The sequence below is a fragment of the Coturnix japonica genome, chromosome 4 (assembly GCF_001577835.2).
Source record: "Coturnix japonica isolate 7356 chromosome 4, Coturnix japonica 2.1, whole genome shotgun sequence".
NCBI classification, from domain to species: domain Eukaryota; kingdom Metazoa; phylum Chordata; class Aves; order Galliformes; family Phasianidae; genus Coturnix; species Coturnix japonica.
The window spans coordinates 46,716,870-46,730,194 of NC_029519.1; the positions used below are offsets into that span (position 1 = coordinate 46,716,870).

A 13,325-nucleotide genomic window follows, 5' to 3' on the forward strand; every position below is an offset into this window, starting at 1 on the left:
AGAACAAAAAGAAACAAGAAAGTCATTCCTCGAGGGATTTATACTCCAAATGAAACCAGCATAAAACACGAAAATAACAAACAAATGGTAGGGTAGGAAATTAAGAACAGGAGGTAAAATAAATAAAAATATAGAGCCAGAACTGCAGCTGCCTGAAATTAGTGTCATTCTATTGAAGCCGGTGCAATTACACCAACTGCACAACCAATTCATTACTTTTATTTGTTTTACCCTTTGTTCCTTTCCTTCACTGGGGCTTTGAATTAACTGAGCTGAATTAACAGCAGCTGAAGTATAGTTCCAGTGTGCATCCTGCTATGCAGGAAAATCTGTTATCTGTAAGAAGAGGGAAGAAACAGCATGAGTAGCATTTCAGGAAGCCTGTTGATGAGAAGAGTGAGTATCTACATAGACCATAGCATACTCTAAGGATTTTTGTTATTATTTGTTTTTTTTTTTAAAGAAGATGTCACAACCAACACCAGTCATGCAAGGTTGCTGGTGCATCTTGATGCCCACATGCATGCAGCTGTCTACACCAACCAGCAGTGTGGCTGAGGAGTGGACCAGGTCTGAACTGTGCCATCTGTGGATCACCAGAAGGGTAGGGAGATTCACCCAGAGGAAATGCATGGCAGTGTGTCATAGCTGAGTAGAATATTGCAGTAGTGGTGAGAAAAAAACAGGAATATGACCACAGTGATACAGGTTGTAATAAATGTAGCTTCTGACTGAGTTGGTTGGACTGGTTTTAAGATAATGGTTGGATTATTTATTTATTTATTTTCCTTTGAAAATGAATATTTAAATTATAGAATGACTTAGGTTGGAAAGGAATTTAAAGTTCATCTAGTTCCAAACACTCCATTGGCAGAGTAACTAATAAAATAAGTTAGGAGACTATTATTTTGTCAATTCTTCTATAGTTCTGTTGTTCTAAGCTGTGCTGTTTACCCTGAACAATTATTGGTATGAGATTAATCCTTTAATTGCAATTCATCTGCCCTCTAGTTACCACAAAATATCATTTGCTCATGAAGAATATGTGCTTCTGCCCATTTGCAGACATAAGTCATACAATTGAAATCCATTTATTTAATTTCTAACTTGGAGAGCAGAATCTCTCCCTTTCGTTAAAGCCTTATTAATAACTTGATTATTGTTTTGAACCTAATTTCCAGTACAAAACACATTTCTTACTCAGTCTTGATTTCTTACGGTTGTTAACGTAGTTAAATTCTCCTTGATATACAGCTCTTTCAATGCTCATAAATGTATATATAAGCTTGTACATCATTACTTGGAAATACATTAAAAGAGCATTGATCTGAAAAGTTCTCTGAAGTTAGGAGTGGTAACAGTAAGTGGTTTTGCAGTCCTAATTCATATTCCTTGTGCATTAAAGTAGTCTTTAATTACATGTTCACACATACACTAGACCGTCTCCTACTATTCTTACTTTTCATTATTCACTGCAAAACATGGCTTGAACTAAATACAGAATTACACATTTGCTTTTAGGACAGTCATCAAGGTGCCAGCTAGGTAAGTGGAAAATATTAAGGCATTTATCTCCTTCTGTCTTATAGGACTACTACTTTTATCTTGCGAGACAGAGCCAAAAGAGAATTTGTTTAAAGTGGTATCGAGGTGGACTTAAACTGGCATGAGACTTACAAGGTATCCTAAATTCGGGAATGATACTTATTCCTGACGGTGAAACATCTTTTATGTAAAGGCACTTACTTTTTAATGGAAAGAAAAACAGTCCAATGTTACTAAAATGCTGGTAAGTACAGACATAAAAATCCTTCTATGCTTTACTACTGGAATTTTAGCTATGAAGTTTTTACATAATGTTAATCATGTGAGCTGCAAAACTGCCCATTCTTTCAGTGTCTAGAGACGTGGCTGTTTCTGGAGTTGGACATAGAATAATAGAATGATAGACTGGTTTGGGTTGAAGGGGACTTTTAAGATCATCTAGTTCCAACTCCTGTGCTATATACCAAGTTTTTTAAAGCCCCATCCAACCTGGCCTTGAGTGCTTCCAGGGAGGGGACACTTGAGGAACATGTAGCCCTCTTCCTGATGAATGCCAGAAATTACAGACCTCTTGAGAGAGGTCACAATATCTTAAGCTCAGAGCTTTTTTCAAATATACTTGAAATTTCATGGTAATATGGAAAATCATTTCTATGACCTGCTAATTTTCTCCATTGTGAATATTAAAGGGATTACTGCAAATAATACAGATTTGTTGAACTTAAAATAATTTTGTATGACAGAAAGTACAAGGCAGCCGAGTTATAAAGGCGTATTTTAATAAAATAAAATATATTACCAACAAATATATCTTAAACTGTGTGTGCTATAAGATGTCTGTAAGCTGCACTTAGACAAGATGTGTAATTTACTTAAGATGTCCAATTTAAACTGCATTTGTATAACTCTTAAAAATATCATTATAATGGAGAATTGTACAAGTACAGCAAGAAAAATTGCCACCTGAAGTACACAATCTAATAGTTCTTTTCCACTTTCGAGTATTTGGTTAGGTAGGGAACAAACACTTTAAGCATCAGACTTTAAAACTTGAAGAAGAGAACTGGATTCTCTCATATTAACTAATGTTACTTTGGGAAATTCCAGCTCATACTGAATGCACTGTAAACATTCTTGCTTATTATTTCTCTTAAGGATTTTCTATTCCTAATTGCCTTGGGTTCCCCAACCTACCATGTTTCTGTGAGGAGATGGTTTTAACATCCTAGTAGAGGATTCATTTTGTTCATTATTCATTCTGAATTAACTAGTAATACAGTAAAATTATTATCATGAAAATCTATATAGATTTTTGATACATAATTGTTCTCTTGTTATGTGAATCTCATACAGAGAAAATTTCCAATTTGATTAGATGTGATAATTTAATTTTATCTAATGATAAATAATAGATATCATGCATGATGATTATCAAGATAACCTACCAGCAGCTAAGGAAAAAACCCAAAGTATTTTAATTTATGAAATATGTAAACAAAACACTGAGTTTTACATTAAGCATATGGATCCCATTCACATTCATTTCCCATACTGTTGAAAACTTTAATTATATCTGATATATGTTAATGAGGATGAAATATACTCCAGCTGTAAAACAGGTGTAGCTCTGTTATTTGGGTTGTTGTTTTTTTGGTGTTTTTTTTTTTGTTGTTGTTGTTGTTGCTTTTTGTTGTTGTTGTTGTTGTTGTCTTTGAAATATGTGGTATGAAATTAGGTTGCAGCAAAGAAAATCTGAGGTCTCAGTGAGGAATGGAGTGAGAGAGGGAGAAGCTGAGAGGTCCCAAGAGAGAGATCAGGAGAAGAAAATGGAAGCTGTTATTGGAATATGTTTGGTTGATGTGTCCTTTCAGTTTAGAGCTCTCTTTGAAGATAGGAATTCTTTTTCATGAAGAACTGGTGCTATAATCAATGACAGTTTGATGCTCCTGTAGAAGATTTTCTTTCCTAACAATACGCTGTGACAAAATACCCACTGGGAAAGTTTGTCTGGAGAGCCAAGTGTCAGCTACAGTAATGATCCATTTTTATCCAATGTCGAGATCTGCTACTCTCTCACTATTTATTCATTTATTTATTTATTTTTGCAGCCAAATGTTGGACTTTTCCAGTTGCTAACATGCTTCAGTAGCTGTGTGCTGCTCGCCAGGAATGAAACCATACCTGTGATTTAGAGGAGATAAAGTGAGTGAATGCATGAAGTAAAACATTAGGAATTTTAGCAAAACCAGGTGAGAACTGAGAAAAAATCAAAAAAGAATCAATGTGAAATTGTGTCTAAACCTCAGACAGAGCCAGAAAATTCATTTGTTCTTCTTCTCAAAATTAAAATAAAAAAATAATTTTTAGAAGGAGGCATGTGAAAGAACTACATGTGGTTCTCTCTTATTATCTCTGTTATTTTCTGATCTAAATTACAAGTAGCTGGCAGTCTGCCTGACTCAGCATGGGATATGGGAGAGTCAAACTTCAGTTATTTGTGAAGAGTTATTTTGAAATTCCAGGAGGCTCTGAGTATGCAATATGCAGCAAATCTGATGAGCAGGATTTACTGAGCAGCTGCAGAAAACACAGCAGTGCAGGTCCGTTGAGACCTGTGTCTCCAATGAGGACACAGTGCAGTCCTTCTATAATCATATAAGATGCCCAGAGTCTGAAAGGTCAGTCAGGCTGAGATCAAACACTGCCTGTTGTGCTTTGTCAAAACGTATTCTGTAGGACTTAAGGAACTCAAGATTTTCCTAATTCCCTTTCAGTACTATGGTCACTATTCTTGCTATCTTATGAATGTCCAGCCTTTTCTGGAATAACAATTTCTAGCTTTGATGTTACATTGCTGCCCATAAAGGCTAGTAGTATACTACACTAAGAAGTGTTAATTTTTTCTGTAATGCTTCATAATAAGGGCAGTCTACTAAAGTTTTATCTCCAAAAGAGCTTGAATTTTGAGGTGGTTTTTTTTTTTGTTTTGTTACTTTTTTTTTTTTGTTTGGTTGGCTTCATTCTTTTTATGAGTCATCAGAAAATAGCCTCTTTAAAAATGTGAAAATTTCCAAGAGAATCCATTTTTTTTATTAATGAATCAATCTAAATACACATGGATAAGGAGCAAACTGAATTTGTTTGTATGAGTTCGTATTGGAATCCTTAATTCCAATTTTTGTCTCAGCTTGTCTCCTCCTGGGGCCCATGCTGTCCCAGTAATTTGATTTGCGAACCGTGTAACTTCCTTGGGCAGGGATTAGAAGGACAATTGGACGTTGGCTTTGATTGCCTCCTTTTAACTCATGGGGAACAATTTAGTTAAACTTTTTCCTGTCATTTCTGAGCTTGTCATTATAGAAATATCAGTTCTTCTTGGCCCCTTCTTTAGCTTTGATCTCAACCTAGTAAAACATAGCTGTCTCTGTAAAGAAAAGAAGTTGTGTAGGAAAGGGAACAGTTGCCTTTACATGATGTAAAGTTCAAATTATTAAAGTTAATTGTAAAAGTAAATGTATTTTTAAAGGGTTTAATTGAACTTCAAGAATCAGTTCTCCTGTAACTGTCCTCATTGATATTAAATTTGAGCATATTTTTTATTATTAAGAGGAAAAGCCCATTTTGAATTTATTAACTGTTTTACTTATAGCTTTGATATTTCTGAGCTACTGACATAGCTTAAAGTTAGGTTCTGCAAATCATGAATGTATATTACTGTTTAAGTGTAAATGTAAGATTATTTTTTCAAATGATAATTAAAAAGAATTACATGACTTTCTCCAACAAATAGAAGACAGTTACTAGGAATAAAGGAGAGAAGAGCACATTGTGCCCTGAATTCCTTTAAATCTCACATACAATTGCTAAAGTGAGTGACACAGGCATTTTTCACTTTTGCTAGTAGACTTGTTATCATGTTTACCACATTTAATAAAATACTTCTGAATGAGTTGGTTCCTAAGGGAAACTGTGATGTGTATCGTAGTTGTTTCCATGATGCAAACATAGCTGTAAACTGAAATACAGCATGCCTCTTAAGAAAGACTTCTCATGCTGTAGCTAGTTGCATGAAGTAACAAAAGGTTTGGGTAACTTCAAAATTGTATGTTCTGTATTAATTTGGAAACAGCACACGCTCTAAAAAAAATTTATACAAGGTAAAGCTTGGTCTGCAGCCTCTGCTTTTCTGATATAAATGTATTTATTCAATGGATTAATTATTTATGGTCTGAGCTTTCTATAAAACTACTGTTGCATTTCTCTTAACTGGTTTTATCACACTGTCTAAGTGGGTGGGCCAAATGATTTTGCAGCACTTACCCCCCATGCCAGCTGGCCACCTCCATGTCTCCCAGTGTGTGTTCAACTTTGTTCAGTTGCCACAAGACAAGAAGCAGGGCTGTGACCCCTGCGATACTCCTGCTTGTAAATGTAAGCTCAGCTATAAAATACTGTGATTCCGTCAACAGGAGGTTCCTCCGTGATGGTTCCCTAACTCCTCAGTTTTCTGTGTGTAGTAGAAGTAATTTTTTTGCATCTAGAAAAGGAAAATACATTTGGAATTGTACAGAAAGTTGCCGTTGCCAAATCCTAATGAAAAGATTCTTTTAAAATTTGTTTTGTTTACCATCTGTCAAAAGAGATCACAGCTAGTGTGAGGCCGTGTTCTTTATTAAAAAGTTCCTTTTCCAAAACCCAGATCTGTGGAGATTTCAGTTGGAAGTACACATACATGAAGGGCTTTGGGTTTTCTCTTAGAGTGATGTTCTACACTAAAGTGCAATTGAAATTCTGCCAGCTTTGGAGGATGCAGACTGCATCATGCCTGAGCGTATCACCTTGTGGAGCAGAAGTTTGCTGTCTCAGAGAGTGTTTTTTACTGGCATTATCTCATTCTCTGTACAAATGTTTGGAGGTTGCCATTATGAATTATATTTTGCCTCCAGCATCTGTACCATTCTCCAAAGAATATGAGGAGATATGGGAACTGGAGGACATTAAGTGAAACTGGCTTTCTGTGGAACTGTGACTGCACACTTGACCTGTCTGTATAGTCCTTAAGCATTATCTGTTGGGCATTATTAGGGCCTAGCTGAACTTTTCATGCTACCCTGAGTGGGTATATTTTATGAAGAGTGAAGTTACATAGACTAATAGAAGTACAACATTTTGTGACCGGATATTCTTAAGAACCATACAGAGAAGGAGGAATAATACCTTAGCTGCATTCATATGTATTGATGTGCTTTAGATATACTACTGGAACCATATTTAAGTTCTTTTACTTAAATTTGACATTAATGTTTTTTTCTTTTTTCTTTTTCTTTTTCTTTCTAGAATAATCGAATAAGTTTTCCTTCTATATTGGAATGTATGGTGCACTGCGTAATAGGTATTCCTGTTTTTTTGTATGTGTAAGTGATGTTGCTAGTCTTAGATGGTGAAAGATTATTTCTGGAGAATTCTTGATGGTAGGGATCTGCTATACGCTTCTTCATATCTAAATAATCTGTCTGTTGATATGGAAATGTGTTGGAGTATTATTTGACATGTGCATTTATTTCTTCGCAGTTGCATACGAATTCTATGCCAGTCATGTATTCAATGTCTTAGAGTCATATAGAAAATGCTGAAGGTTACTCAGCTGGAAAGAATTCTCCCAGTTTTTCCTCTTCCTTGTTCTACCTTTTTAAAACAGTGTTTTCTGTTTCCTGTTTCCTGTTTTGAGGGGAAACACAAGACCTGCCTTGACTAGAAGAGGTGTCTCTTCATCCCAACTTTGTGACCCTCTTTTCCCTGTGCTGTTGTTTAAAGATCACCTTGTATCACAACACAAACTACTGTATATCTGACTCACAGATAACTTAGTGTATGTCAGTTCAGTGTTAGGGTTGAGCAGTCACCACAAGACATTACATCAGTGTTTGTGGATTAATGGTTGTTAGCTAACTCTGTACTAACATGTTTCTCATCTGTTAATATTTTCAGACTGTCTTACTGAGTTAAGGCCCAGATCTCAGTCAGTTGTGGAGATTCTAAACATGATGGTGGTAATAGCAAGAGAAACAACTAATGGTTGAGAGCCTGGGTCTCATGGGGGCTACATTTCATGTCTTTAAACTTTTGTTTAACTATAAACATGGTAAAGTAGGCAAATGCAATGGAGCAAATAAAAAAGATTCATTTGTACCTTAATTTTAATAAAGTCACAAATGAAGCTCACTGAATTCTATACAGTCCTCGTATAACAGATGCAAATACAATTAATTGGGCATTCCTAGACCTCTTTTTTTTTTTTTTTTTTTTTTTTTTAGATAACTAGCATGAGTTTATGCTTCACTGAAATTTTGCCATTTACTTCTGAATCTAAAGCTCTATTCAGCTTCAGTGGGTTCAGAGTTTCCTTCAAGACTTTAAAATGCTCTTCACATTCAGAGGTTCATACTGCACTCTTTTGGAGATGCAGCCCCTCTCACTGCTTGAAGTCTTGCTGTATTCTTTCAATCATATTTTGACATGAGTTAGTCTTTGTTATCTCACTATGAAGAAATTTAAAGAGAGAAAACAGATGCATTTAACTGCATTGTTTCCTGGTATTGCCACTCTGCCATTATTCCATTTTCGATTTCTGGTGTACAGAGATGTCACTGGCTGATTGTATTGCTGAAAAAATAAAATTTGGACATAGATTTCAGGGAAACTTCTACTTCTATTTCTGAACATGAATTGTTCGTCAGTGTTTAGTTTTACAACTTTCTACTGTTGAGTGATAATCAATCTTTAGTGACTGGTGAATTCAATATTTTGCATATGTCATTCAAAAATAATTTTGAAATCTTTTGAGACAAGTAAGTATGAATACATTCAATTGCGCAGAGATAAATGTAATAGGAACCCAAACTGTGCTATCAATTCTATATTTTCCACAGGAATAAAATGGCTTCCTGGTAAATTCTTATGTTGGCTATGGATGGAAATATAACTGAAGAAAAAATGTTCTTTACTGTCTTAGATTACAGATATAGCACTTGGCATTGGGCTGAAGGATGTGTATTCTTAAAGAGATAAAGGAAATGTATGTCCCACTGGAGGCTGCAGAGAATCAGACATTTCATTCCGGACCTCACAAGTTTTGTAAAATTGCAGATTTAATAAACAAACCGTTTTACGTCTATGTGAGGAACTTAGAGGGGATTTTGAAAGTCAAACACTGAGGACCCTTGCTTTGACTGTGGTGGTAAAAGTAACATCTGCCTCAGACATTTTAACAACAGACTGTTCAAATCATTCTTTTTCAGCTATGGTCGGAGACCTGACAGACATAAGCCATCCTACCCCAGTTTTTACACTTATATCTCACAGCTGAGCTAAACCTCACATCAAAGCACTCATATCAAGGACATTCAGGTTTAACTGTACATCTATCTTTCAAATGTTTAGATCATTACAGTAACTTCTGAGGTTTCCTAATTGAAGCACTTGTGCAGAAATAGAAGAAAAACAGTTTTGTTAGTCTCATCCCTGGGATGTCAAACAGTCTTTTTCTTTTATAAAACTGGGACAAAGGCCCTCACTGAAAGTCATGCCATTCCTGTATTTGACAGAGCATACTCAGGAGTTGTGTGATACTCAGATTGCTACCCAGAAGAAAATAGGTTATACCACTGATGACAATGCCTGTGCTGACTCTTCTCGAGAAGAGCCCCAGTACTGGAAGCAGACATGAAAACATTGGCCAGTGTTACTTTCTTTTAAAGGCATTGTGCATGGTTGAGTTATCTTGGGGTAAATGCAAAAAATGAGAAGCAGAAAACAAGCCAAGGATCTTCATTACTGCTTTCATCAGCTATGCTCCTTCCCCTTCTATTGCTCTGTTTCTCTTCTCCTGGGCATGCTGCTCTTGCCCAATATCAGTCCTCCACCAGAGTCCTGCTAATTCTTTCAGGTTCACTGACATCCACAGTGCCAGGCATTTCTTCAATGACTGTGTACTTCTTCCAGTTCACGAAACATTACAAGAGCATTAGCTTCATTTCATGCTTTCAGTTCAGAATTTCATGTAGATGCTTGGTTAAACATTTTGAGTTCATGGCTGCAGGAGTTTCATGAAAACTCTACTCTGCAAGATTTATTTCCCTGAGGAAAGTTAAATGGCAAGTTGCAGATGAGGCACTCAGAAAACAAAACCAAACAAGGAAAAGATAGAAACAGCTTGAGGAGCATTGGAAACTTTGATTTAGAACAGAGAGATAACAAACAATAGCTTTCAGTATCTTATCATGATGTATCATCTGTATTTCAACACATGGTCTTTGTAAAGTTAATATATATATATATATTATAATACATAAATGACAATTAAAAATGCATTTTCCCAATCTATTCTCCTGGTCAGAATGTCTGGCAGATGTAGCCTATTTACTACAACAAAATCTGTAAGATTTGTTGTTGTGGAATCTCAGAAGAACTCACATAAACGCTCATTCCTCTTCTGTGAAGATTTGTGAAAGTCTGTCTTACAACCTGTTTCCCAATGGCTTCCAAGATTTCCTATTGCATCAGCAACTATATTTAGTATTACAGTGGTTCATGACCCTGTCTTATATGGAAAATATTGTCTCCATCAATAAAGAGATGAAGTAAACAATTTCTTTGGTAACTATGAACTCCCTTGAAGTTTCAGCTGTTGTGTTTGTAGTTATAAGCTTTTTAAACTCATTTTTTGATACAGAGATTCAGATGCCTATGCCATGTGTCTATTATGGTCTATTATGGAGTGAGGCAAAGAATCTGAAATGGTCTCTAGTATTTGATGTAGTTGATGATATATTTATCTTGCTGCTGAAAGTTGTTTAGGGGTATTGTTTCCAAGTTCCAGGGCATTTATTTATCTAAACATCAAGTATTTGGTCCAAGAAAGTAATTATTTATGGTACTAGAGTAGTGCATAGAATCTATCATAGGAGATAATTTAAACTGGGATCACAAAATAAAACCTTTACAGCCAGCAAGAGATTGCCAATGAATGCAGAGTATGAAATACCTAAGAGGGTGATATGTTTTTAACATCACAACTCTCTGAAACATGGTAACTTCCATTAACCTCTTTGTGCTGAATTCCCAAATCCATTTCTAATACTTAACTTCAGCCTCTTAAAAAGCTCTGTAACACGTATATTTCTCCCTCAAAAGAAATCCAACTGGGAAATACTGTGCTTCATTAGCCAGTAAACAGTGGGTGTTTTGTGCTGGGCTGCAGTCCTCCTTATGAGAAGCTCCAATCTTGCCCCTTTGCTCTGGAATGGTCACTACTTGGAGAACAGCTGCACAAGTAACTCCCTGCTTTACTGACCCAGTAGCTGCCACTGCAACAGCTACACTTTGTTTCCTTTTCCTTTTTCTTAGCCTACATCAGAAATATATGCAGCTGCAGTAGCTTATTTCTATTCATCTGCATGCTTTCAGCATAAGAAATTCATGTCATTTGGATTCAGTCCCCTTCCATTCTTGTGGACAGCCATCTCCTTCAGCCATGGGTTCTTAACATGCTGGAAGAATTTCCCTTGCTTTCTCATCAGGCTCATATCCAACCCCTGTAACAAAGGGCAGGTGATCTGTGTGCCAATATTTTACTTCATTTAGCCTCCCTCATTTCTTCTAACTCAGAAGAAGAAGCTGAGTACAAACCATCACTTTTTAACTCTGCCTATGAACTTACAAACCTATGGCTTTATTTTTTAAGTCAGAGAAATCTGAAAACTTTGAAAAACAAAGCATTGGCATTTATATCTCAAAATCATTGAAATATAATGCAATTATGGGTTTTTTTTGTTTGTTTGTTTTTGTTTGTCCAGAATGTAGGTGTTGCAGATAGTCGGCTAATTGTGAAATATACTAACCTGTAGCAAAAGAGACCAAGTTGAAAAGACTACAGTGGAATAGCGATGGGAACATTCATTATGAATACATGAATTACAAGAATGCAGCCTGCCCAATGGTAAGAAACTGGCATTGAAAATGCTGATGTAGCACCTTGTGCTATGTCTCCTACTCTTAATTCTTGATTTCATGCTTTCATTCTTTTTACTTCTGGAGCAGTAGAGGAAAATCTAGCAATCTTGGGACAATATTTTCTTCATGCAAATTTCTTTCTGCATAGAATATTAATCTTTGCCACTGGCATTGATGGACAAGAGTTTAAAGTTTCTTTTTAAACATAGGGTTTGGACAGCACAAATGTATACTCTGTTGTGTTTATAGGACAATTTCACTTATAATTAATGACATTTATCTTGAAGTTTATAAAGAAAAGAAGTACAACAACAAAAAATACTCAAATATCATGAGCTCTAGTGCTTTCTGTGGTGGCTGAATAGGAATAAGCATGTAGGAGCAGTTGGCTTTGCTTACAGGATGCTGTAGTAACAGGTATTTTGTTCTGTCTTATTGGATTTCAGCTTAAAACTACTATTTGTTATTGCCTTAAGAGAAATGTACTTATTTGTTACCATAACCTAAATGAACCTCTTACAAACAGTAGCTGCCAGCTGGTACTGAGTTTTAAAATTGTTATAAATTGAGATTTCAAATTATATTGGCAAAAACCCAAGAGGATCTTATTTTCTCTATATGCAACTCTGTTTGCGGGAATTCGTTTGGATGCATTCCATCTGCAATAAAAAGTTACATTATGCTGCAGGTGTACTGCACACACACAGCCAATGAAATAATAATCAGAGCCTTCAGGTTTCAGCCAGTATCCATGGCTTAAAACATTGGCAGGCAGCACACTGGCAGTACACAGTAGTGTACTGATGGACAGTTGGCTGTATATGAGCCAGTAGTGTGTCCATGTGGCCAAGAAGGCCAGTGGCATCCTGGCTTGTATTAGGAATGGTGTGGTGAGCAGGACTAGAGAGCACAGAATATCCCTTTTCTCACTACCAGCAACCCCACTCCACTCCTTCTCTGAGGAGAGGACATTGCACTGCCACATGTGGTAGAGGGTAATGGCCATCCCACTGACACCACCCATCAAGAGATGGCTCTGCAAGAAGCTGATAAGGAGCCAATCAGACTCAGACCTTCCTGAAAGGCTGAAGCTGTGATTACAACTTGGATCACCCTGAGAAAGCCCTGGGCTCAATGTGTGCGGAAAAATTACAGTTATCTGTATACTTTCTAATTCCTGAGTTAAGATAATGGAAAATGGGCTCTCCACTTTCATTTTGCTGCCTTGATGGGAAGGGTGTTTTCTTTGTGAATTTGTATTTTCTGTACTCAGTTCTCCACTCCACCCTCTTCTCAGTTTCCCTTCTGAATATCAAGACAGACACAGGCATTTATTTTCAAAACTATTTTAGAAAACTTGAACTTTATTAAAATAAGATAGCACATATTATCTGTAAGATGTTCAATCAGAAACTGTACATTAGCCAGAAATTTTATAAGAAGTTTGATGGGGTACCCAGATTTAATCTCAGTGTACTTTGGTGACTCAGTGCACACAACTGGAACTAAAAAAGACTATGAATGTAAAAGAAACTTATAACATTTATTTCGCTGCCAGCTAATTCATATTTCATGTTTGCTTTTTCCAAGTCCTTTTTTTCTTCTGGTGATATTTTCCCATATTCCTCACAGCGCTTTCAGAGTCTTGTTTTAGATGACAGAAATATGAGCATGACTTCAAAGTATAAAAATGGTTATTTTGTCAGAGCATCTCGCTGATGTTTGGTGTGTGGCTCTCTCACATCTAAAAGGCTTCTTAGGACAAGCAG

General features: G+C 36.2%; 1 long non-coding RNA gene across 5 annotated transcripts in view; it reads left to right on the top strand.

Annotated features, from left to right (window-relative positions):
• LOC107313578 overlaps positions 1-13,325 on the top strand; it is a 108,629-nt gene that overhangs the window by 82,936 nt on the left and 12,368 nt on the right. For 4 of the 5 annotated variants that reach the window (XR_004307113.1, XR_004307114.1, XR_004307115.1 and 1 more), the window contains 5 exons: positions 467-604; positions 1,590-1,789; positions 3,654-3,794; positions 6,883-6,937; positions 11,400-11,542. This is a non-coding gene — a long non-coding RNA (uncharacterized LOC107313578). The remainder of the gene's footprint in view (positions 1-466; positions 605-1,589; positions 1,790-3,653; positions 3,795-6,882; positions 6,938-11,399; positions 11,543-13,325) is intronic. The other variant, XR_004307117.1, reaches the window with a different exon arrangement.